We start from the raw sequence: 25,895 nt of genomic DNA, 5'->3' as shown, positions 1-25,895 counted from the left end.
AATTGGGGATGAAGGTAAAACTTGGAACTGAGATCGAGAAGATGGAACGTATGTAGAAAGGCTCTTAAAAATGTAGACCTTGGTTGCATTCATTATTTGTGGAGGCTCAAACTTGTGAAGGTTCAATACCATACTTTTTCCATTTATTCTGCATTTTGATTCTGAAAAGAAATCTGGCTTTGCCCATTTCTTATTAAAAAAACTTGTAAAAAGAAAAAAATTGGCCGGCAGCCCCGGCAAGGAGGCCTGTCACCCCAGCCCTGCCAGGCCTGAGCCTCGGCTTCACACAGCTCGCCCAGTCAGGGCCACTTGGTCGCCTCACCCAGCGTCAGCCCAGCAGCCGGCAGCTCAAGGGACAAATGTGGCCGGTGCCCCAAATGCCTGCCTCTGTAAGCGGGGAGGTGGCCGTTGGCGGCCTGCTGGAAGCTTCACCTGTCACGCTCGAGTGACAGAAGCAGGGAAGCATCCATCGCCGCTCCTGGGATGCATCTGTCCTACTTACAGAGGGAGATGTTGTGCTACTGGCACAAAAATCGGATTTGAAAACCAACCCTCTGGTTATTAGCAATCAACACAATCCAGCAAAGAATTCCACAGGATCATGGTGTCAGAGATGAGGGCCCTGAATGCTCTCTTCAGCATATGCTCTGTTTTGGGGTGTCGTAGAGTATTAGGCAAGGTCTACTGCAGTGGGAGCAGCAACCGAAGGGCATGGAGGGAATTTTACTGCCCCCCACAGTGAGCCAAACTGCAAGGCAGGTGAAGGGCAGGCTCTCTCTAGCACCTTCTTAAGCCTGGCACTCTGGAGTGTATTTGGTAATTCTCCTCGTAGACCAAGAAGCAAGACTCCTGATTTAGGAGTATCCAGTACCCTGGATACCCAACAGACCATTGAAACAATTTGTTTGAGCAGCCACATATTGTCATCACTTTTGTTTTGTTATCCATTTATTGCACTTGAGACACAGCAGACATACCCCTCCGTCCGTGATGGTGAAAGTCTGAAAATACTTAGGACCAAAGCATACTGATGATGAAAAACTAAATTCCTGTTCTCCTAAAGCCGCCCCAGGCTGTCAGGGTGCCTTTATTCAGAATTACCAGAACCACAGTGCTTTAATCCTTATGCCCCCCCCCCCCTCACCCACCCAAATGATGAGGTATGGGCTGGGTGCGTGCTATGGTGCACACTCACCGTCTTGGAGGTTTTATTTCTAACATATGTGGGAGCTGTGAAGCACACTCTACTCTTTGATTCTTTGCATCTTCAGTTAATATGAAAATGGTATCCTAGGGAGATGTCTGATTTCAAGGGAAAGTGCTTTTTTGTTTTGTTTTGCTTTTTAAGGGGGTTCTTCATTACTGACAACACATTTTTCCATTTGTGTGTGGAAAGAAAACTATGGAAAGCTGTTTGACATTTTTCTGGGCTTAAGCTGATTTTCTGGGAGGGTGAGCCCACTCTGAAGTGCTCGGGCCTCACGGGGTGTGTGGAAAACGGCACAGCAAGGGCCTTCCTGCGGCCTTCATACCTGCGTGCTGCAGATGGTCACGTGTGACCATGCTCGATGCTGGCCCAAACCAGGCTGGGAAACCCGCCAGGGCCTGTGTGCCTGGATATGTAGCCAGTCCTGCTCCTTTGTTAAGGAGGCAGTGTGTCTGCTAATTGGTGCCAGGTTTTAAGAAGGACACATTAAAATTTCTACTGAAAAATCACACATAGGTCATATTGATAAGTTCAGACCCATCCAAGTGTGAAGACCAAATGGGCCGGTAGGTAATGCCAATGTACTGGACTGAATGCATGACAATATTAAAGACATAAAGCAAAGCAAAAAAAAAAAAAAAGAAAGAAAGAAAGAAAGAAAGTCAAGTTGCAGGTCTATTGCATTGACCGAGTTTGGCGGGACTTCCGACAGTGTAACAAGCATTTCTTTGGAGAAATATCATTGTATGTTTATTTTGGTTTTGGTTAGTCTTGAGAGGATTCTGAGAGTGTTTCTGTTCACTTTGTAAGAGGTTTGCATTCTGAAGGATTTAGGTATATGCAAAACAGAAGTTCACATAATAAAAAGGTCTTTGGTCATCTAAGGATGATAGAATTTATAAAATTTTAAAAATACATGTGTAAAATAATGATAAGCATTTTTTAAAAAGCACAGATCTTCTCTTACCTAGGTTAATATTCTATTTGTTTTCCTATTCTGCATTGCTTTCTTTTTTTTCTTTCTGCATTGCTTTCAAATGTCCATTCAATTCACACAGTCTCTGCTCTATGAATTTCTTTATCCTTTAGAAACATCAATCACAGTGATCATATTAAAAATCCCAATATTCCCTGGTGGTTTTGTAGGTAAGTTTTGATTCTAAGCTGAATGGCCTAAGAGCCCAGGGGGCAGGCTCAGGACAGGAAGTAGAGCCCAGGTTGACAAACAGTTATGGGAGAATTGTTATCAATGGTGAATCAACCCCAAACACACTCAGTCTACAAGAGCTAAGACATTTTACCTTGAAAAAAAAAATTCGTCTTAAACTCTATGTTTATCTACTCTGTGATGAAAGAGCTGTCAGTTCTGAAACCAGGAAGTTCTTGCTCATGTGGTTTGCTTTGTTTATTTCCAAACTTAAAAGGCAGGAGGGAAGGACATAGTTGAGGAGACAATGTCCAAAGCAAGGCAAGGCAGGTGAGAGGCTGAAGGGACACCGTGTTGGGGGGACTGTGGATAAGAGAGCTCGGGCTGACAATGAAGTGGGGGGAAGATCTTGGAGACTGTGCTGGTGAGCCTCAGGCCTGGATCACAAGCCAGGATCCTGACTGTCTGGGGACAGGGCCCGCTGTGCAGTTTCAAAGCAAACATCTCTCTTTCTACTTTTTTACATCCTTCCAGCTTGGCCCTTGCCCCACACCTCACTTGTTCAGCTGTATCTAGAATAACAAACTCTCTCTTCTCTTTAGTTTTCCTCTTCTCTATCATCCCTGAGAAAAAGCCCAGTTTTAGTGAAAAGTTTTAAAAAGCAATCCTTGGGCGAAAGAGAAGAAGAGACTAGAACTGGCAAAGATGAGAAAATACAACATGCATGATTGTCAGCTGGATTTCAAAACTCGCTTTGTCTGGTGTGGTGAAGAAGAAGTGGTTAACACATCACCCAGCCTGGATGTGGAGGACCCAAAGGAAGAGACTTTTAAAATGGTCCATCATTTGCTGATGGTCCATCATTTGCTGATGGACAGAAATCCCACTGCTAACTTCAGACCATTCCCATCTCCTCTCTTACAATACTCTGTGCCAGTTGTTTTCCTTGAACCCATTTCTTGAGTAACAACTACACTAGAGCTAATCATATTAGTGACTTTGAGTGACAATTAAAGAACTCTCACTTGTGGGCAACAGTCTCCCTACATTTCCAGATTATTCTTCCATTTTCCCTCTTCTTTTTGTTAGGAAAACAAAACAAAAGAAAACAAAACCAAATAACCCCCAAATCGTTCCACTGCGGGAACTGTACTAGCCTTAGTCCTCATCTGTTGATTTCCTGGTCATTTACTCCTTAATGGAAGGTGTCATCATTGCTTCACTCTGCTCTCCTCCTCTCTTCCTCTGTCTTCATTGTCAGGGGATTGATTATGCACATGGATGGCCCAGTCAATAGATGGTTGCTTACAACATGTCTTCCTCTTGTTTATCACAATGACTCAGTGTTGCGTTTATAGTCTCATTTCTGTGTTTAGTAGTTGCGTAGATGTACTTTTCGCAAATCACTTAACATCCCTGTTCTCCAGTTTCAATCCAAGAGAAATGGGAATGATCCCAGGAAGGAGAAAAATGAACAAGTACACATAGCTGATATTCTACACATGCATTTTGGGCATTTTTATGACTATAGGCCTTATACCTGGCATATCTGCAGAGATGCATTTGACATGATTTATAGAGAGAAACGTTTGAAGGACGGAAACATGTTCAAATGTTTGCTTCAATCCCTATGTAGTGCCTGGTCTCTGCATTCATTTTAGAGAAAGTATATATATACGTGCTTTCTTATTGGAAACTTGATTTTAGACATAAAATTTGAACTAGCAGAAATCAATTAACTTCGCAAGAGAAAAGGTGGCAAACTGTGTGGGTTGTTTCCTGCCTGTATCGACTTATATTCATAAAAAAAATGACAATTACTCTTTGATGTTACAGGAAAGTAGACACTTTGTCAGTGATATACAAGTCTGCCAATTTTCAGGAGCCTATTAAATGCTGATTTGAAAAGAGAACGACCCCTCCAGGTATTCTTCGCTTATCTCCTGCCAATTCTCTTCAGCCTCAATGGCAGACCTTGGTTGGGGAAAAATGGAAAAGATCATCAGGCATTTAAACTTTACCTTTGAAAGGTAAGTTGGTTTGGAGGGCTTAAATCCAGAATCAGCTGTTTGCTGGCTATTTAGGCTTTCTGTGTCTCCTTCCTTTCATCTGCAAAATGGAGGTAATAATAGTAGCTCTCATCTAGAATTATTATTAAGAATAAATTATATAACACCTGTGGTTCAGGGTAAGCACTCAATAAATGTTAGCTTTCTTAAAAGGAAATATTCTTTGAATTTAAAATCATCATCACAGCTTTGCAAGTGAGGAAACAGATTTCAAAAGTTAAGTATCTGATTCTTACATCTCACATCCAATAAGTAGTTGAACTAGAGGCAAACTCAACTGGGGATGATTTTACAGCCTTCACTTGATCTGTGGCACTTCCTGACATTCTTCATGGAAAATCAAAGGGATTTCCATTCTTCTTGGAAAAATGATACATAGATCATTATATACCCAGGTACCTTTCCCAAGATTAATATTTGAAAATATGGGGACACCTGGGTGGCTCAGTGGTTGAGTGCCTGCCTTCGGCCCAGGGCGTGATCCTGGAGTCCAGGGATCGAGTCCCACATCGGGCTCCTTGCAAGGAGCCTGCTTCTCCCTCTGCCTGTGTCTCTGCCTCTCTCTCTCTCTGTGTGTCTCTCATAAATAAATAAAACCTTTAATTTTTTTTTTTTTTTAAATATGGCCCAACTATCATGAACTGAAGCCATGATTAAGAGTAAGAATTAGGGCAGCCCGGGTGGCTCAGCGGTTTGGTGCGGCCTTCGGCCCAGGGCATGATCCTAGAGACCTGGAATCGAGTCCCACGTTGGGCTCCCTGCATGGAGCCTGCTTCTCCCTCTGCCTGTGTCTCTGCCTCTCTCTCTCTCTCTCTCTCTCTCTCTCTGTCTCTCATGATTGTATAAATAAATAAAAAAAGAGAGTAAGAATTAAAGACATAGATTTATAAGTTACTGTCCAATCTCAAAACATTCTTAAGCAAACCATGTCACAGAAACTAGTCACTGATTTAAAGGCATATTTCCCAAGCTTCATGTTAATTTAAAAGGTAATCACCAGAATGCCTGGGGTACTCAGCCCATTAAGCATCCAACTCTTGATTTCAGCTCAGGTCCTGAATTCAAGGTCATGGATCCAGCCTGGTGTCAGGCTCCCTGCTCAGCAGAGTCTGCTTGTCCCTCTCCCTCTGCTCCTCCTTGCTCGCGCTTCTCTCTCTCTCTCTCTCTCTCTCTCTCAAATAAATAAGTTAAGACAAATTTTTATAAATAAATAAATAAATAAATAAATAAATAAATAAATAAATAAATAAATGGTCATCACTAACTACCAACAGGAAGACTCTTCAGGGGCACTACTATTGAAGAATGATAATGACATCTCTTCATTTCAGACTAATTCTTGATTTCAGTCCTCAGTTAAAAATTAAAACCCAAGCACAAACAAACCAAAAGAGAATGAAGTTCAGCAGGGCCAGTGAACTGCCCAGCATAGAAGAGATAGGGGATACAGGAACCAGAATTCCCCCACCAGGTCTCCACCTGAATGCAAGTGGGTGTTGAATGGATCAGGAACTCTTCTAGCTAAGGTTCTGCAGCCTAGAGTCGTTAATGGTGTGAGAGCACATTGCCTTGCCTGCCACTCACTGCTGAAGCTGAGATCTAGGTCTGGCTATGGAGAATATTGAGAGCCTGATTACAGTGTAAGCTTTCCTTAGCTGAATTTAAAATTTAATTAAGTGGTCTTATTTAAAAGGAACACTAATTAAGATAGCAAGATCGTTAAGTTAACCAGTTGGAATTAAAAGTACCCACATACTGGCTGTAGGTACAGCCTTTCCAACATCATTTCAGGTGTAACTGGAAGAATGTGGAATTGCATTATTTTAAACTGCAAACCACCTTCAAACTCATGAAGATTCTCCAGTGTGTTACCAATAGCTTTCAAAATTACCACAAATTCCACGGCTGAGACTGAGGCAACTGTTTTTTATAATGTCATTCATCTTACAAGTATGGTGTTTCTTGCTAAGGAATTTGTATCTGTAATCTTAAGAAAGTGTAGAGGTTTATTTTTAAAAATTTCCCTTTAGCAAAGTTTGAATTCAAAAGTAGATGGAGGCCGATTATTTCATCATAAGACTGCTGTGCTTTCAGAAGGGAATCTGAAAGCATCTGTTCAAATCCAGGAGGTGTGCTCCATTCTGTTACTATTGGAACCCCAAAGACAGAAACAAAAAAAATGATTGCAAGTCTGAGAAATACAAATGTGTATTTACTCAAATACACATATATATTATTATAATATATATAATATATATTATGTTATATATATAACACATATACACATATATATTATTATAATATATATAATATATATTATGTTTTATATATATATATATAAAAACACAAATGTGTATTTACTCAAATGCAAGTTCTTTTTTTTTTTTTTTTAAGTTCTTCTTAACTATATATAGAGTATCAGGGACTTCCTTCTATCCAGCAGTCCCCCATACACTCCATTGACCAAATCACTATCAGAGAGACACCAACTCATTTACATCAAGTCATTTTACTCCATTTAGGGCAATCCACTTTTGGACAATCCGTGGCTGAGGAGTTCTTTCTGAATTAATGTTTTGGCCTTTACAGAGATTTCCGCTCCTCTCTGATCAAGACCTTCACCTCAGGTTTACTACCTCATTAACAAAATTAAAACACAGAACATGGCATGAAGGTGCTACATAGGTTAGGGTGTGTAGCAATATTATCCAAAGCACCTGTGGGGGCTGAAAAAGTTATTCTAATTTAGCTTTGCTTTTACTGCATCAAAAATAAACCGTAATATCTTTTTAGGCTAAGAAGGTAAATGAAAGAGGAATATATTGGCCTTCTTGCAGGAAGACTTCATATTTCACTGTCACAGTGCAGGTATTGAAATACTAACTGCCCTTCTTAAGAAGGAAAGGCGGGGGGCAGGTCATAGTGACAGGGGGAGGGTAGATGCAATTTTGCTTCATCAATTCAAATTGGTTGAGAAAATACTACATTACTAATTTCCCAGCACATGCAAAATCGATTTTGGCAAATGCAAGATTCTAGTTTTCAAAGGTGGTATCCTGTTATAGTAGAAGAGGCACGTCAGCTTGGATGTAAGACGACCCCCACGTCTGCCACATAGAAGTGTGACAGAGGTGTGTGATGGACCTCTGACATCTCGGGTGCTCATCTCTGTCTTAATTTAGTGCACATGTGCACATGTGCACACACTCAGACACGCAGGCACAGACACCTGTTGCCCCTATTCCTTGAAAACAGGTCTAGTGATCAGAAAATGTAGGCAGACGATTTAGGTTCTAACATTAAAAGCAGCAGAGAATCAGGCTCTCTTCCTCCACTTCCCTAGTTAGTTGAAAATTCCCATGACTGCCTTTGATATTTCCCTGCCACGCGTGGACCGGGATTTATTGTCACATCCACTCCCTATGATTCCTCTTTATTATATTCACTTCCAATGTTATAAGAATGAGGAGTTTGCCAATCGCAGACTTTCCCTGATGCTTTAGGTCCATCCAACATCAGCGGTTTCCTTCACTTGTCTCTACACGCTTGGAATTAGAAGAGCAATTGACTCACATGTCCAGACTAGTCAATGGAAGAAAGGTAATGACCATTCTTGTCCTCTCATAGTTCAGCAAGAAATGGAAAACTTAGCCAGAATAAAACATTTTAATGTTGCTATCAGTCGGCTTGGGCTGTCATAATAAAGTACCACAGACTGGGTGGCTTAAACCACAGAAAATTATCTTCTTATAGTCTGGGGCACAGAACGAACTGCAAGATCAAGGTGCCAGCAAGGTTTGTGCCTGGCGAGGGCACTCACTGGGTTGCAGCTGGCGGCCCTCTCACTGTGGAGACGAAGAGCTCGATGACTCTCTCTCTCTTCCTCTTCTTGAATTTTGATGAACAACAATGTTTCATATAAGTGTGTCACGTATGTAATATTTGGGACACACTTACACTAAGGATGTATTCATTCTTTACCCAAACTTCAAATTTAACTGGGCATCCTATATTTTATTTTCTAGATCTGGCAATCGGTGACTATATGAGTAAAAGAATGAATAAGAGAAGTAAGACCCATCAGCGAGAACGCCTAGATTAAAGTTAGCATATAAAAATTTTGCTGTAGCTTTCTCCTGTTGTGACAAATTGAGCAATCTCTTGTGTTAAGGATAAGGAGTCCGGGCACATTGTATTTACTTGTATCAACCATACAAGGGACATAATGAGCTCACAGAGTCTCGAAGGGACAAATATGAATTTCAATAGCTTAGCTCTTAAGTGGCCAAAGCACGGAGGAATATGTCAAGAATGTGATGAAGAGCAGATGAAGTAATGTTGTTTGTAAACGTGAGGTACAGATTTGTGACTCGATTGTGCAGATCACTAGCTACTATTTTGCATTAATTCTGAATAAATGGTAGGAGTACGCTGGCCAGCAGCCCAAGTGAGGCCAAAGGAAGAAAGAGGACCCATTCCCCTGCTTCATTCTGCATCTCACTTTACTCAGTATAAACGTAACACACAGGCTACAGCATTTGAAAAGCAGTGAACACAGATCTGTAACATAGAGCCCTGATAACCAAAAATCCAAGGTAAAATATAAGAAGGGACTCATCTGGAGGACCTTTCTGGAATTCACTGTTCGTAGAAGGAAACAATGAGAGAGTATGTTATCAACAAGGGATCAAAGAGGCCAGCCTTGCTCCCTGCCTGTGTAGTGTGGGTGATTCCCTGCAGCAAAGCAGTACACAGCTTGATAAGGAAGAGTGAAAAGAAAATAAATCTGAGAGATAAATCTTATTTAAAAGGCATCTTTATGATTGGCATTATAAAGGAGAGAGGGAGCTCATTAGCCAACAAAGTGATAAAACCACTCACAGCGTGCTTCAAAAAGAAGTGGTAATAATTATTGTCTTTCTAAGAAAGGGGGCAAAATATCCAAATAATGTCATTCACAAATCCCTTTACAGACATCACAGAGCAAGCTGCACAAAGTCCCACAGCTTTCTGATTTAATTAAGTGAAGAAAGCAAGGAAAGACTTTTACAGTTCACACGCCTGGATCATAGAAGGTTCTACATGAAACATGATTTTTTAAAAAAGCCATTTTAGAGACCCCTAGAGTTTGCTGAACCCTCATTCAACAGCATAATTTCCCCTGTTTCTCCCAGGATATTGTACAATCGACTAACAGGGTGCAGCATTTCTGCCGGCGAAAGGAAGTGGGCAGCTTTGATCAGAATTCACAATAATATATCTCCCTTGTGTGATAAATGATTTACTGCTGAGGATAAATGGATATAATCTTTCATTATGTATGACATTCATCAGCAACAAGGAAGCTTTGGACTGAATGGAAAGTGATTTCATATTAAAAGCCTCATGCAACTCAGACTGAGATGAAAGTGAGGTCTTGCCTTGGGAAAAAAAAAAAAAAAAAAAAAAAAAAAAAGCCATACAAGCTTGCAGGTTTAAATGGATGCTCAGTCAAATATAATCGTTACTCTAAGTTTGAAAATCTGTTAGGAGGAAACCGGGGAATTATGTGACTAGGTCAATCTCAATTTTGCACAAAAAGCCCCATTTCTTAACCACGCCATTCTATTTACTTAAATGTATCATTAAGACCAACTCTGAGGACTGAGAATCGCCAGAGAACCAGGTAGAGAGGAGAGAGAGGAGGTGGGGTGGGGTGGAAATGACTTAAATTCCCATTATCATAGAGAGTCAATGCACCATTTCCAAAGTAGATAAATCAAGAAAGAGAGGTTTAGTGTATTATTTAGAGATATGAAGTTAACAACTAGAAAAAATGCCAAATGAAAATGGTTTCATAAGCTTGCCTGTGTGGGGAGGGAGATGCAAGTTCAGGAGTGGAGGAGCCGTGCAGAGGGAGGAGGCTAGGGCAGGTGGCTTTTCAGTATAAGCACATTCATATTATTTAATTTTTTTAAAAAAATATATATATACACTTAGATATATATTTTTAAAAAATATATATATATACATTTAGATGAAGCAATTTAAATATAGTAAATCGTTTCATTTTAAAAACAATTCTAGTTCTTTTTTTAAGATTTATTTCTTTATTTATGAGAGAGAGAGAGAGAGAGAACTAGGGAGGGAGAAGCAGAGGGACAGGGACAAGCAGACTCCAAGCTGAGCATGGAACCCTATGCAGGGCTCAATCTCAGGACTCTGAGATCATGACCAAGAGTCACATGCCTAAAGTACTGAGCCACCCAGGTGCCCCATGACGATTCCAGTTCTTGGCTTCACTGACTATTTAGGACTCAATTGTAATGTCACATCTTTATTTGATTTTCTTTTCTTTCATCCTTTTTTTTCTTATTTATTTATTTATTTTTTAATTAGAGAGAAAAAGAGAGAGAGAGAAGAGAATGCAAGCCAGTGGGGAGATGGGAAGCATCGGAAGCAGGCTCCATGCTCAGTGCTGAGGCCGATGTGGGGTTCTATCTCACAATCATGACCTAAGCTGAAATTAAGAATCAGACGCTTAACCACCTGTGCCACCCAGGCACCCCCATTTGTTTCTATAATATGAATTTCCCAATACTACAGTATGTTTTTGAAGCAAAAAGATGTAACAAAAAGATGAAAGACAATGAGAAGAGATGAAAGACAAGCCACAGAGTAGGAGAAAATATTTGTAAAAGATATAATTTGATAAAGCACTGTTATCCAAAATATACAGAGAACTCTCAATCTCTAGCCAGAATAAAGCAAATAGTCCAATTAAAAAATGAGCCAAAGGCCTTAACAGACACCTCACCAAAGAAGATATACCCTTGGCAAATAAACATATGAAAAGATGCTCCACATTGTATGTCATAAGGGAAATGCAAATTAAAACAATAACCAGACCACTACACACTTATTAGAACGGCGAAATCTAGAACACTGACAATATCAAATGCTGGCCAAGTGATGGAGCAACAGAACTGCCCTTCATTGCTACTGAGAATGGTGCTGCTACTTCTGAAGATAGTTAAGCGGTTTCTCGCAAAACCAAACACAGTCTTACCATCTGCCCCAGCAATCATGCTTGTTGGTATTTACCAATGGGTGTTGAAAACTCATGTCTACACAAGCTGCACATGGATCTTTAGAGTGGCTTTATTCATAATTGATATAATTTGAAAGTAACCAAGATGTTCTTCAGAAGGTGAGTGAATAAACCTTGATACCTTCAGACAATGGAATGATAGTCAGGGCTAAACAAGAAATGAGCTATCAAGCCATGAAAAAGGCAAGGAGGAAACTTAGATGCATGTTAGCAAGTGAAAGAAGTCAATCTGAAAAGGATACATACTGTATGGTTCTAACTATATGACACAATGAAAAAAGTAAAAACTATGGACACTAAGAAATTAGTGGTTGTCACGGTTTGTGGGGTGAGAAATAAATAGGCAGAGCACAGAGAAGTTTTAGGGAGTGCAAATACTCTGCATGATGCCACAATGATGGATGGATGTCATTAGACATTTGTCCTAACTCATAGACTGTACACCACCGAGAATGAACCTAATATAAACCATGGGACTCTCTGTGATTATCATGTGTCATTGTAGGTTCATCAATTAAACAACTGTACCACTCTGGTGGGAGATTTCTTAATGCAGTAGGCTATGCATGTGTAGGGGAGTACATGGGAAATAAATAATAAATGCACCTTTCCTTCAATGTTGCTATGAACTTAAAATTTCTCTTAAAAAGTAAAGTCTTAATAAATAAATATAATATTTATTTAACATATATTTAACAAATGAATTTATTTAAGAAGAAAATATCTAATAAAATTAAATATTACATAATTTAATAAAAATTAAATAAATATATCTATTCAATATAGAAATATCCAAAGTAGTATAGATGAGTAGGCATAGTTTTTGACTCAAATCTAACTGTTTTCTGATAGGACAGATTGGTGGAATAGAAGACATCATAAGAAGTCTGTTCTAACAACCTCATTTTCTGGAGGACAATATAAAACAAAGATGAGGACTTACCTAAAACATCAAAGACCAAAACCAGTAGAACAAGACTTAGAGCCCATGGAGTTTGTTTCTAAATCCAGTATTCCTTCTCCCTTTTAGCATTTCTTCTTAAAAGGCAAAGATATTCCTAAATCCACAAGACATCCCTGATGCCAGACTTCTCAGAGCTTTTCCAGTGAAAGCATATGTTTTACTGAAGATCAGTCAGCACAATTCCACTGGCTAGAGTTCTGGTAACCAAACAAGGTCAAAAAGAGGTGGCAATATCAATGTCACTAGCTTGGACAAGAATGGAGAGTAAAACATATTCTAAAACTGAATGTCCTATGGGAATCAGGAAAATCACATGAGAGCATGAGTGAAGATGGGTAAGCTTAGGGAAGGCACATGAGGGAATATTCTTTCTAACAGTGATATGGATAAGAGTGTTGACCTATAATTAAAACAGGAAAATACAACCTGGTACAAGTAAGCTTACAAAAATTAAGTAGACCTCCATCAACAGTAAATTCAAAATGGAGTTCAAAGGAACGTTATTTAACTGGAGTATTTGGCAAGCTGAAATGGCAACTTAGGTAAGTAGTGACTTGAAACCAGTAAACCATGATGCTTACTTTCTTTTTTTTTTTTTTTTTTAATTTTTATTTATTTATGATAGTCAGAGAGAGAGAGAGAGAGAGGCAGAGACACAGGCAGAGGGAGAAGCAGGCTCCATGCACCGGGAGCCCGACGTGGGATTCGATCCCGGGTCTCCAGGATCGCGCCCTGGGCCAAAGGCAGGCGCCAAACCGCTGCGCCACCCAGGGATCCCATGATGCTTACTTTCATATTAAAAATAATAATAATAATAATAATAATAAATAAAAGAGAGAGAGACAGGTAATCGAGTTATGGGTGATATATTTGATGGTCCTATATGTGTTTTACGTAGGAATAAATCAACACGGAAGTGCTATCAGAAAGTTCTACATCTTGTAGTGTCACAGTTGAAGAGAGATGTAACCTCCTCTATTCAGAGCACAGTGCTGAGATCTTGACTCAGTTTAGACGAAGTAATCCTCATGAAGCTGATAAAACAGGAGATATGGGTACTACTGTTTCGTAGATAAAAGAGACCCAAATTGAGAGAAATTAAGTTCTGTGTCCCAGGGCACATGGGAAGCATGTGTTGGAACTTGGCTCTGACATCAGTATAAACTGACACTAGAGACCGTTTATTTCTTTATCCCATGTAGTTCTCTCTCTCTCTCTTTTTTTTTTTTTAAGATTTTATTTATTTATTCATGAGACACACACACACACACAGAGGCAGAGACACAGGCAGAGGGAGAAGCAGGATCCATGCAGGGAGCCTGATGGAGGACTCAATCCTGGGACCCTGGGACCACGCCCTGAGCCAAAGGTGAATGCTCAACAGCTGAGCCACCCAGACGTCCCTATCCCATGTAGTTCTTGACCATGCAAATAGTATTATGTATATCTTTTAGTGGTCCATTTTATTATTAACAACCTTCTGAGGAAGATAGGGCCTGTCATTTTATATTTACTATACAGATTAGGATAAAAGTGAAACTAAGAGTCTAATGATTTGCCCACAGTTATATAATGGCATAATTTAATTAATCTAAAAAAGCCTAAAAGAAAATACAATGATATTTAATATGACTTTAGACTTAATAGTATGCTATCATATTTTAACTTCTCAATCCACACAGTCATTCAAAATTAAATATACTAAGAAAGAAAGAGGTGGTATATCTGGAAACAGAAATCTCTTTAAATATTCAAAATAAGAAATATTAATAGAAAATTGATTGAGCAAGTGAAGAACGTATGAGAAGCTAAACAGAGGACAAAAAAGTAACTCAGGAATGGGCAACAGCATGAAATCACTCCCACCCATGGGTTGACAGGACAAAGGGAGGAGTCTGAGTCAAGAAAACCAGGGTGAATCCATGGGGTCTATCAGACAGGAGCTGGAACCCTAAATGAACTGCTGCTGGAAATAAACCAAGAAACAGAAAAGAAAAAGCAAAGTGAGAGTTCGGAAATAGAGGCCTGCCTTCAAATTTAATGCCTTCCATTGGGCACTCCACTCAGAAGCCATTGTTCAAGAGAGCCTGGGAAATGTAACTTCCTGAGATGGTGAGCAGACCAGGAGAAGGGCCAGGGTATGGATTTAGGAGCAAACATATGAACAGGGTTGGTCCATACAGCAGATACTCTACAGTGCACATAATAAGGTATTTATCTAAGTACCTATATCTCTTAACAGAAGCACCATGCACATTATTACAATACCAGCAACAGAAATCCCTTTCCCCATTCTAGAGAACAGAGATCTCACTAAACTTAGAAGAGAGATATCATAGTAGGCCTCGGCATCGGTCCTTCTTAGGATCCTCACTGCTCCTTCTATCTGGAACCCACCTCCACCACACTCACACACGTGTAGGTGCCAACACTCACATTCACATCCCTGCTCACAGTTCCTTGGGGAAAGTGATTTATCCCTCAGGGCACACATTTCCTCCTTTGCCAAGAGGGCTAATCGCCCAGGCCTGGTGCATAAAAGAGAGCTATGCCTATTAATTACTTAAAGCTTATAAACTCTTTTGAAGATGAAAAGCTCTGGTTTTCTTATTCTGTTCCTTGGCTTCAAATAAAAAAAGCTACATTATATAAAGGTTTCTGGGGGATTTATTACCAGACCTCTATCTGAAAAAAGTCACACCACAATTACAACTTTAATGACCTACTCTGAAACTTCCCAAGGCTACAACATAATTAGTCCATTTTATAATTAGTACTTAAAAAAAATCATTTGTCAGAAGTAAATAAGAAGTGACGGAGGCTTCTGGAAGTAATCTACATTATGCGATGTGCAAAGGGAGGAGTTGCATTTATCAAGTGCCTACGATGTTCTAAATTCTGTGCTAGATACTTTATAAAATTACTGTACCTGCATTTCCCATCCAGTATGGTTAGGTCAGCATTATTTTATTTGTTGTTTTATAGGTGAAAAAAAGAGGTTTGGAATGATTAAGTAATTTGATCAAATCACAAAGCTAGTAGAGTTTGAAGCTGTGATTTGTGTCCAGGGCTTTTTGCCTATAATTCTTCATTGCTGAATATTTTAAAGCTTTTAAATTACTTTTCCTTTGCCCACAGCTGTTGACTCATATATTAGAACCTTTAGTGCCAATAGTAACCTTTGCTATGAACAGGAGGTAGATATTGAACAGCGGAGGGAGAAATAATCAGAATCAATAAGACTGCCCTGTTCTTGGAATAGAGAAACCACACCTAGAATAGAAGGTTTACTTGCCACTTTTAATAGGGACAATGAAAATAAATAGAGAAACATGTTGGTGAACCATAGACCTGGAGATAGTCTCCCTTGAGGGAAAGAGAGCATGATAGTTGTTATCCCCAGATGACAGGTAGCTTGGGACCCTAGGTTGGGTCTTGTTCTGTGAGGCCCTGACATAGAGAAAGACCTGCAGGTGAGAGGGAGCAGAAGGGACTGAGACAGTGGCTCAATAGGAGGAAAGCCGTGTCAACAGATCATACAGAAATAGAAGGTTACCGCAGAGGCCTGAGAACCACTTGGTCGAAAAATTCAGTATTCCTCTATTTTTGAATTGGTCAAGGTCTGCTCTGTTTGGAGGTTATGTGAAAGCCTTCTCTTATGCATGATTCAATGTCCTTCTACAAATGAATGATATTGGATGAGAACATTGAAGCAGATAATGCCAAAAAATCTGCTTGAGAGTATCCTGTCTTTAAAACTCATGATCACTGATGATCATGATTTGCTGTGAGAACTTATTAATACAAGGCTGTGGTCTAGGATCAAACCTTAAACGGGCCAAAAAAGTTTGTAGATCTAAAAACCTACTTACAGTTTCATACACCTATACAACTCTGTTTAAGGTATTTATTTTCTTTATTTTGATTAGGATTTGGTCTTGAATTTAGTCCACATAAACCAATGAAAGAACTGGTAAAAGTCTAGTCGTAATTAAAAAATATATATATATGTGATTTCATAGTAATAAGTGCATTTTCATTGATTAAATAGAAACCATTTTCCTCAAAAAATGGTTTTTAAAAAATATTTGCTTTAATATTTCATAATTTTGAGCATCTATATTCTAATGATCCAAGCTTTTGCATTTCCTGTTACAGAATAAGTTATTTTGGGGTCCAGTCCACCAGTTGTTCTCTATGGGACCCTTTAAATTACATATAAACACTTTTGTAATCCGTGGTAATGGTTTCCGCCCTAATTTTCTTTCCACACTGTTAGTAGATACAGATGTAGGATAGATATAGAGTAGTAGTCTTGAAATGGATACACAGTGTGGGAGTCTTTAGCACCTATGATTTCTTCCTAATGGCTTCCATCAATAATTATGTGCCTGTCGTGAAATGAATGAGAGCTCGCTTTTTGTTTGGACAAAGAAAAGTTAAATCTATCAACTGTTGCTGAACCTCACTTCAATTTTAGTTATGATCCACAGAACACCCTGAGTCCTCTAAGTCTACACCTCCCCTGGATGACTCCCATAGGGCAACCAATCACTGAGAACTGTGTGTGTTCTGATTCAGTACCAGTGTAATTGTGAAGAAAGCTGTAAGGGATTTCTCTCTCTCTCTCTCTCTCTCTGAGGTTCTTATCTGCCTGAACAGATCGTAGTTCTGAGATATGTGGAGGAGTGTGTGTTGTTTGAGTTTGAGTACAAATATTTTCATGTGAGAGCAGTATGCCTATATATAATGTGTGTGTTTTAAAATATTTATTTATTTTTCCCACAGTGGTGTGGAGGTTGGGTGAGACAGGGCTGAGACAGGAGGCAGGGAACCCAGCCTGAGATGTCTGCGGTGGTCCCCACAGAACACAAGCCTGTGGCTTCACAGTTCCCCATATTTACTGAAAGCCAGAGACAAGTGGATTCCCATCCAGCTCTTTTTTTTTTTTTTCTTTTTGAAGCTCTATCTTACATGTCACTTTATTGGTTTGATCTACATTTATAATAAGATAATATTTCCTCTTAGAATATATACAGACTTGATACTGCCTCCACTTACAAATCTACCTTAATGCTAAATACCTAAAATATTCTCCACTTGAAGTTAGCCTGCAATTGTTCCTATATCATTATTCTGCCAATTAATGAGATTCTTGTATTAGTTCTACAGAATTAAATTTATATCAAAACAATCTCAAATTCACTTTATGTTTATTTATTATATCGTTACCTTCCAATGTCACTGTCTTCTTCCTGCAAAGACTTGACATATGCTTTAAAAATTAATAATAATAGTAATGACTAATATTAACTGAACCTTTAGAATGACAATGGCAATAATAAAATAAAATATAGAATGACATTTTATACATATTATCTTTAACTCTCTGCCCCCTGGTATTTCCATTTTGATTTCCGTTTATTTTTTTATTATTATTTTTTATTTTTTAGAGAGAGAGAGAGAGAGAGAGAGCATGTGTGTGAGCCTCAAAGTGAGGGAAGGGGCAGAAGGAGAGAATCTTCAAGCAGACTCCTCACTGACTGCAGAACTGGAGGCCAGGCTTGATCTCATTACCCATGAGATCATGAACTGAGCTGAAATTAAGAGTCAGAGGCTTAACTGACTGAACCCCCAGACACCTCTCAATTTCCATTTATTTGTTGAAGAAATCAAGGCTCAAATGTTTATATGCATATATGGAAAAAACAGCTAGAAATTGTAAAAATAAATGCACCCTGTGGAAGTTAAGTAATACATTTTCTGTCACTAGAACACTCAAGCAGAGGTGGGATGACAACTTGTCTGGGGTGCTGTTGAAAAGAGTCAAGATTGACACCCAGGTCTCTTAAACTCCTAAGTCTGTCCTCTTTTTCCTGAACTCAAATAAAAAAATTCAATCTCACTATTTACAAACTAAATAATGGTGATGATGGTGGGAAATTATAGAAGAGCTTCTCCAGCCCATTTGTTATTCAGAAGATAAAAGTTGAACACTTGCAATGAAAATCATATTTTTGTTTTAATGTTTAAGAATACACAGAAATACTAACAATATAGTTAATAGATGTTAATGATGAAGAGATGTGGATTTCCCTCTATGTCGCATCAGTGAGCCACTGATCTGATTGGTAGGGAAAATAATCACTTAAATATACTTGCATTAGCAATATAAGTAAGAACTGTATGCAATGCTGATTAAAAACTCTTTTCTGATATGCCACAATGTTCTTCCTGTTAGACAGTTAGCAATAGACATCAACTCTTGTGTACACTTGGCAATTTTCTTGCCTTATGTGAAAACTTGATTTTTTAAATTAGGGCATGATCCATCCCACAGCCAGGGAGAATCAAAGGTAATCATACTTAAGCTGGAAAGAGTAAGGCACATTTTATATAAGATCAATAGTTCATGTAAATCTGAAGAAAATAATTGGCTTTGGCTTTTTAGGAATAATAAAAATAAATGCAAGGAAAAGTAGAAGAGAAGCATAAGATGTGGTTACTTCCACAATATGCTTTTCTTTGTCCATGAAACAGAGCTGGTTCTGAAGCTGCTCACAGCAGGCATCTTAGTGTGGGAAGGAACATTCACTTTGTCAGAGGAACGTTCCAGTCTCATTTTCAGGAAAAACATGTGAGTTGAAACAACTACTGTTTTCCAGAGGCAAATATCAAGAGGAAGAATAAATCTATTCCATGTCAAATCTGAGCATTGCCATATTCATTTTGAGTTGGTTTGGCGTCAAGCTGCAGGTTTAACAGCAGCCAGTCCTAAAATATAATTTATTTTTTCAAAAGGAAGTCCACAGCGGTCCTTCGTCCTTTAATAATACTTCATAAATAACAGCATGCCCCTAGTATGGACTTGATAAATTATCTTCATTGATACTCGTTTGGATGCCTTCAGCACTCTTCACATCCAGTGCAGTGGGAGGAGAGTTTGGTGTCCTTACTGGAGGTTCTTCATTTGAGAGACATAGGAGTCTCCTTGAATGACTCCAACATCCTTTCAGTTGTTCAGACAAAAAGCTTTGGCAACAGCTATTACTCCTCCTTTTACCAAATTCCTTACCCAATGGCAAGAAATATGTTAGGCCCCAGCTGGAACTATGGAGCCCCACCAACAAGGCCACAAGTCTCCCTTGGATTACTGATATAGCCCCTCACCTGGTCTCTATATTTTTATCCTGGCACCCTCATGTTTACTTTCAGCACAAAGGTCAGATAATTCTTTTAAAACGTAAGTCATATCATGTGATAAGAAGCCACACTATCTTCAGAGCAAATTGCTAAGTCATGAAAAGGGAACCCTCTTACACTGTTGGTGGGAATGTGAAATGGTGCGGCCACTCTGGAAAACTGTGTGGAGGTTCCTCAAAGAGTTAAAAATAGACCTGCCCTATGACCCAGCAATTGCACTGTTGGGGATTTACCCCAAAGATTCAGATGCAATGAAATGCCGGGACACCTGCACCCTGATGTTTATAGCAGCAATGTCCATAATAGCCAAACTGTGGAAGGAGCCTCGGTGTCCATTGAAAGATGAGTGGATAAAGAAGATGTGGTCTATGTATACAATGGAATATTACTCAGCCATTAGAAACGACAAATACCCACCATTTGCTTCAACGTGGATGGAACTGGAGGGTATTATGCTGAGTGAAGTAAGTCAATCAGAGAAGGACAAAACAGTGTATGTTCTCATTCATTTGGGGAATATAAATAATAGTGAAAGGGAATATAAGGGAAGGGAGAAGAAATGTGTGGGAAATATCAGAAAGGGAGACAGAACATAAAGACTCCTAACTCTGGGAAATGAACTAGGAGTGGTGGAAGGGGAGGAGGGGGGGGGGTGGGAGTGAATGGGTGACGGGCACTGAGGGGGACACTTGACGGGATGAACACTGGGTGTTATTCTATATGCTGGTAAATTGAACACCAATAAAAAATAAATTTATTAAAAAATGGAAAATGAAAGAAAGAGTCCTTTTAATCACCAATAAGGTCCTCCTGTCCTCCTGTCACCCCTCTACTGTGTCTTTTATGACTCTTCCAGGTCATGCCCTTCTCGCCATAATAGCCTCTTTGAAGTTTGCCGAACATGTCCAGAACATTCTTGTGTTCCCTCTATCTGAGATGCTCTTCTAGGCATCTTCATGGCAAACTGACTCATGTCCTCAAAGTGTGGCTCAGAGGGCACCTTCTCAGTGAGCCCTCACTTGACCACTGGAACCTGCCTCCCATCCACAAACCCCAGCCTCTCTACCTCCTCTACTTTTGTTCCCAAAGTATGGTCTTCTAACCAGCAGCAACAGCACCTCCTGAAAAGTTGTTCTGCAATAGAAATTATCTGCATCCAGCCCACATTTACTGAATCAGAAGCTCTAGGGGTGGAGAATAGCAATCTGTGTTTTTATAAGCCCTAGAGGTATTTCTGATGCACCCTAAGGTTCAAGATTCCCTGTCCTATAGTAACAATATAATAATATAATTTTCAACATTACTTCACAGGAAAATATTAGAAGTCAGATTTTTAAGTTAGATAAAACAAGCATGCCTGGATTCAATACTTCAATTAGTTTCCTGGTGGTTTTAGTCAGCAAAATAAAAACAGGAAAATAAATATGGTTTAATAAAATACACCATTTATTTAATTTTTTATTTTATTTCTAAATAAATATTTATTATTTTTCTAAGATATTATAATCTCTATTAAAATATCAAAATTAAAATAATAATGAATTTCATTAATCTTTCTTGACAAAACACAACATATAAAATACTTGCCTTTCTATATCCCACTGGCAAATATTTAGAAAAAGGATTTTTTTTTTAAAGAAATCCCATTCAAAATGGCAACTAAAATTATGAACTACCATCAAATTCATCTAGTCAATGGTGCATAAGATCCCTTTGGAGAAAAATCACAAAATTTCATGAAGGATCTAAAAATTATTTACCTAAATGGAGAAATAAAAAAGTATTTCATTTTCCTGAATGGAAGAAGCAATATCGTAAAATGGCAATTCTTCCAAATTTATGTACAAGTTAAATGTATTCCCCATATAAATGTGTATATGTGTGTATGTATGTAAGATGCAAAAATTAGATTATTAAAGTGTGAAAGTAGTAAGTCAATGGATAGACAGACAAAACCTTGAAGGCACACAAGATGAGGCAGATTTGCTTTAAGAGATACAAAGACCAGTTATGAAGACAGTGTGAAATTGTATCATGTGTAATTAGATCAAGAATAAAGAATAGAGAATAGAGGGCAGCCCTGGTGGCTTAACAGTTTAGTGCTGCCTTCAGCCCAGGACATGATCCTGGAGACCCAGGATCGGGGCTCCCTGCAAGCTCCCTGCTTGTGTCTCTGCCTCTCTCTCTCTCTCTCTTTCTCTCTCTCTCTCTCTTTCTGTGTGTGTGTATGTCTCCATGAAAAAATAAAATAAAATCTTTTTTTTTAAAAAAAGAATAGAGAATAGAAATAAGCCTACATATACTTGCATATTAGTGTAACATTCATGGAATATTAGAAGTCAGACAGGAGAGGAAAATCCATACACAAGTATGGAATAAATTCAATTATGGGCTCTCTACACACAAAGAAGACATATTCAGAGGTATTATATTTTTAAAGATGAAAAATAGATCTTAAAATGTTTAGAAGAAAATATAACAGCAAGATATCTTTATGAACTTGGGCTAGAGAATAACTTATTGACTAAGACACAAGAGGAAAAAAAAAAAACTCATCAAAATTAAAAACAAATCAGGACCACCTGAGTGGCACAGCTGGATAAGTGTCTGACTCTTGGTTTCAGCTCACGTCATGATTTCAGAGTTGTGAGACTTAGTGTGGAGTCTGCTTGAGATTCTTTCTCCCTCCCTCTCTATCCCTCCCACTCATGTTCCCTCTCTCTCTATAATAAATAAATCTTAAAAAAAAAACAACCCCCCAAACCAAATCAATTTGATTTCTTACTACAAAAGCAAAACACCTCTGCACAATTAAAAATAACAAAAACAAAGTTTATTTATTTATTTATTAAAGATTTATTTATTTTAAAGAGCTAGTAGGGGGAGGGATAGTGGGAGAGAGAGAAACCTGAAGCAGAATCCCCAGTGAGTGCAGAACCCAACATGGGTCTTGACCTCCATCCCAGGACCCGGAGATCATGACCTGAGCCAAAATCAAGAACTAGTCACCCAACTGACTGAGCCACTCAGGTGTCATCCCCTCCTCCCATTTTTTTGAAGATTTACTTATTTAATTTAGATATAATCTTTTTACCACCAAAAGCAGAAACCCAAATGACCCATCCCCCCCAAACCAAACTCAAAACAATAATGAAAAATAAATAGGATTCTCTAATAAATTAATAAGTGAAAATTAAAATGAGATAGCATTATATACCTAACATGGGTACAACAATAAATTTTAAATCCTGGAAAATTATGGAAAAGAACACATAAATTGGTGCCACAATTTTACAGAATGATATAAAACACTATTAAGTATGCATGTTTTCTATGATCCAGCAGCTCCATTTCTTATCTTGCTATACGCCCATAAAGGAACTCTCATGCTAGTGCAGAAGTTATATGCAAGAATGGTAATGGTAGCATTTATTTGAATTGTGAAAATTAGAAGCAGCCAATAGCCATAAAATGGCTATGTGTAAACAAACATAGATGGTTCAAAATTATAATGGAATATAAACCTACATATAGTAAAGGTGAACAGACTACTTCTAGGTCAAGATGCACAGAGTTCTTGCTTCAGAGCTCCCTGTGCTCGAAACAACTATTCATAATTATTCAAATATAAAAAGAAAAATCTAGAAGCAGCTTCTAATCTGAAGACCAGAAAAAGAACAGAAATCCAAAGTATGAGAGGTTCTGCAGCTATGGACATGCCAGGTTCGGGATCCAAGTGCAGGCACCGGATCTTCAGCTCCTTCTGGAAAAGAAGGCTAAAAGTGACCTCACAGAACAAATAAACAGAGTCAGTATCCCTGTGTGAGAGCAGTAGGGTGAGAGCATGTGGCTCACCCCCTCCAAAGAAGAGTAACTTAAAACACTGCTGCTGAGAGACAGAAATGCCTGGAATGATAACTCTAGAGCGTGCTATCTGCATAACTGTGTACAATGATGGAAAAGAGCCATCCCTTAAGGTACCCATTAGATACAAATGGTTAATGCAATTGGAAGACTGCATTTTAAATTTTATATAATTTAAGTGATTGGAAATTACATTTCAATTGTCACAAGTGGCAAATGGCTATCTGATTGGCCAGTACCTAAGTAATTGAAAAACCTACAGAAAAGACGGGATGTGAACACGGAACCCATGAGCTGATCACAGACTTCTGCTAGTCCAGGAACTGAATCTGCTTATCTACAGTATCACAGCCTTGTTAAACTTGGTTCTGGATTGCCTGAGTCCAGGGGGTCTGGGAGGCAACTGCCAATGCCAGTATGGAGATAGCTGGCATCAGGAACAGTAAGCAGGTGATGAGTACTGGGTATTAGACGCAACTGATAAGTTACTGAACACTCCATCTGAAACTAATTATGCATTGTATGTTGGTTAATTGAATTAAAAAAATTAAAACTTAAAAAAAATGGCAAACTGAAAAAAAAGGAGAAAGAAAAGTAAACAGGAAGAGAAGAAGAAGAAGGCAGGAACAGAGAGAAAAATAGAAAAAAAAAAAACCTCACAACTCTCATTAAAAAGAGACTGAAAGCAAATACTGAAAACAAATGAAGAAACTGAATCCGATACAAGACAGTCAGTAAGATTCACTCCAGAAAAAAAATGAATTTTATGGAACCATTCAACAGATGTTCTAAAATATGTTTAAAATCCTCAATGGAATAAATTAAAGTATAAAATAAAATAGCATAAAAGAAAAGCATCCCCCCCAAAAAAAATCCCCTCTTGTCTTATGAAAAATAACCAACTGGAAATAAATTAGAAAGTACATTAGATGGGATAAACACAGTGATACAATTAAAAACAAATTAATGAATTGAAAGATGTCCTAGAAACCCACCCAGAAAGAAACCCAGGGGGATAAAGAAATAAATCCTAAAAAAAACACATGTAGGAGAGCTGAAGAGGCTGTAGCATATGCTTGAGAATCATTCCAGAACAGAATGAACGAAAGGCAATACTTGAAAAAATAACTAAGGATTATCAAGACTGAAAAAAAGATAGGAGTTCTCCAAACAACACTGAAAGTAGCCAAATAAATAACTTCTAAAATAAAATCAACCAAACCACAGCTAGATACTTATAGTAAAATTGAAGCAAGTGTAGGATAAGGAGAACAATCTTAAAACCCAGCATTTGTGGCATTAAGAAAGAAATTCATGGAATGTGAAATCCTGAATTTATCAGAATGGCTACTTTGGGAAGAGAATGAAATGAAAGGGAATTTTTCTAAAAGTTCTCCAGTGTTTCTGTTGTCTTACTTCATAAAAAGAACATGCAGTTAAAAAAAAAAAAAAAGAAAAAAAAGAACATGCAGTTAATATGCCAACAATGACGTGATGAAAAGGAGTGGTGCGTGGAAAGGTGTCCGTTATATTTTCAAAAGTAGGTTTTATATATGCATGTTTACACACACACACACACACACACACACACACATATATATATTTAATGTTTCAAATTTATATCAAATTTATATTTGTTTTTGATTGGGTGCTTAGAATAAAATATCCAGAAATAGATAAGCCTGTTTTACTCATATAACATGATGTTGTATGGAAAAATATGAAGAAATCAGTGTGTATGCCTCCTATCAGCTGAGCACCAGCTCTGCATGCGGACAAAATGTAAATACTTACCCAGGATGGAGACTCACAGGAGGGAAAGCGGTTTGTGCAGTAAAGGAAGAAAATGTCCAAGGGGCTCTAGTTTTGTCTATCATGTGTCATTTCTTTAAAATACAAAAAGTTCTGAAATAAATATTGTTGATATTTATAAATAATGACTTCTTCCTGAGACATAATCAAGAAGGGCATGGACACATTATATAAAATGATTTCAAAGCAAAAAATGTTAACTGGGCCATCATCTTCGATGCTTTTCAAATTTCACGTGTTCCCCTGGAGATTTTAATATGTCATTAGAGGGAGGCAAGCTTTCTTTCACCTTAACTGCCCGGTGGAAGTACTTAACATTGCTTCTCTAATGAGGTATTATAGCTGAAGAGATTGTCTAGAATCCCTAATATATACCTACTTGTGGAACGCTGAGATGAACAGCTATACACTGAGGGGGGAAAAAGAGAAAATGAAAGAAAGAAAAGAAAGAAAGAGAGAGAAAGAAAAGAAAGTGAGTGGTTGTCTGCGGTAGAGGTGAAGAGCTTGAGGACCAGATACAGGTTGTCTGGGTGACTCCG

At 38.4% G+C, this 25,895-nt stretch overlaps 1 protein-coding gene and 2 long non-coding RNA genes across 11 annotated transcripts in view; 1 reads left to right on the top strand and 2 right to left on the bottom strand.

Annotated features, from left to right (window-relative positions):
- Positions 1–12,764, top strand: part of LOC102151261 — a 67,786-nt gene extending 55,022 nt beyond the window's left edge. Inside the window, exons 4-8 of one of the 3 annotated variants that reach the window (XR_005358062.1) lie at positions 4,191–4,384; positions 7,217–7,291; positions 7,927–8,023; positions 10,802–11,612; positions 12,366–12,764. This is a non-coding gene — a long non-coding RNA (uncharacterized LOC102151261). Of the gene's footprint in view, positions 1–4,190; positions 4,385–7,216; positions 7,292–7,926; positions 8,024–8,448; positions 8,532–9,597; positions 9,782–10,801; positions 11,613–12,365 lie in introns of those variants that run through there. The other 2 variants (XR_005358063.1, XR_005358061.1) reach the window with 2 other exon arrangements.
- The window catches only part of NRG3 (neuregulin 3), a 1,041,408-nt gene that overhangs the window by 241,227 nt on the left and 774,286 nt on the right, over positions 1–25,895 (bottom strand). The gene's annotated exons all lie outside the window — the stretch shown is intronic.
- On the bottom strand, positions 1,883–25,885 carry LOC111095517. Its single transcript, XR_005358068.1, has 4 exons — positions 25,736–25,885; positions 25,339–25,449; positions 12,457–12,674; positions 1,883–4,463 (listed from the first exon to the last, which is right to left on the bottom strand). It is a non-coding gene; the product is annotated as an uncharacterized LOC111095517 (long non-coding RNA).

The sequence above is a fragment of the Canis lupus genome, chromosome 4, assembly GCF_011100685.1.
Source record: "Canis lupus familiaris isolate Mischka breed German Shepherd chromosome 4, alternate assembly UU_Cfam_GSD_1.0, whole genome shotgun sequence".
NCBI lineage: Eukaryota > Metazoa > Chordata > Mammalia > Carnivora > Canidae > Canis > Canis lupus.
This window is presented reverse-complemented; position numbering and strand designations above follow the sequence as displayed.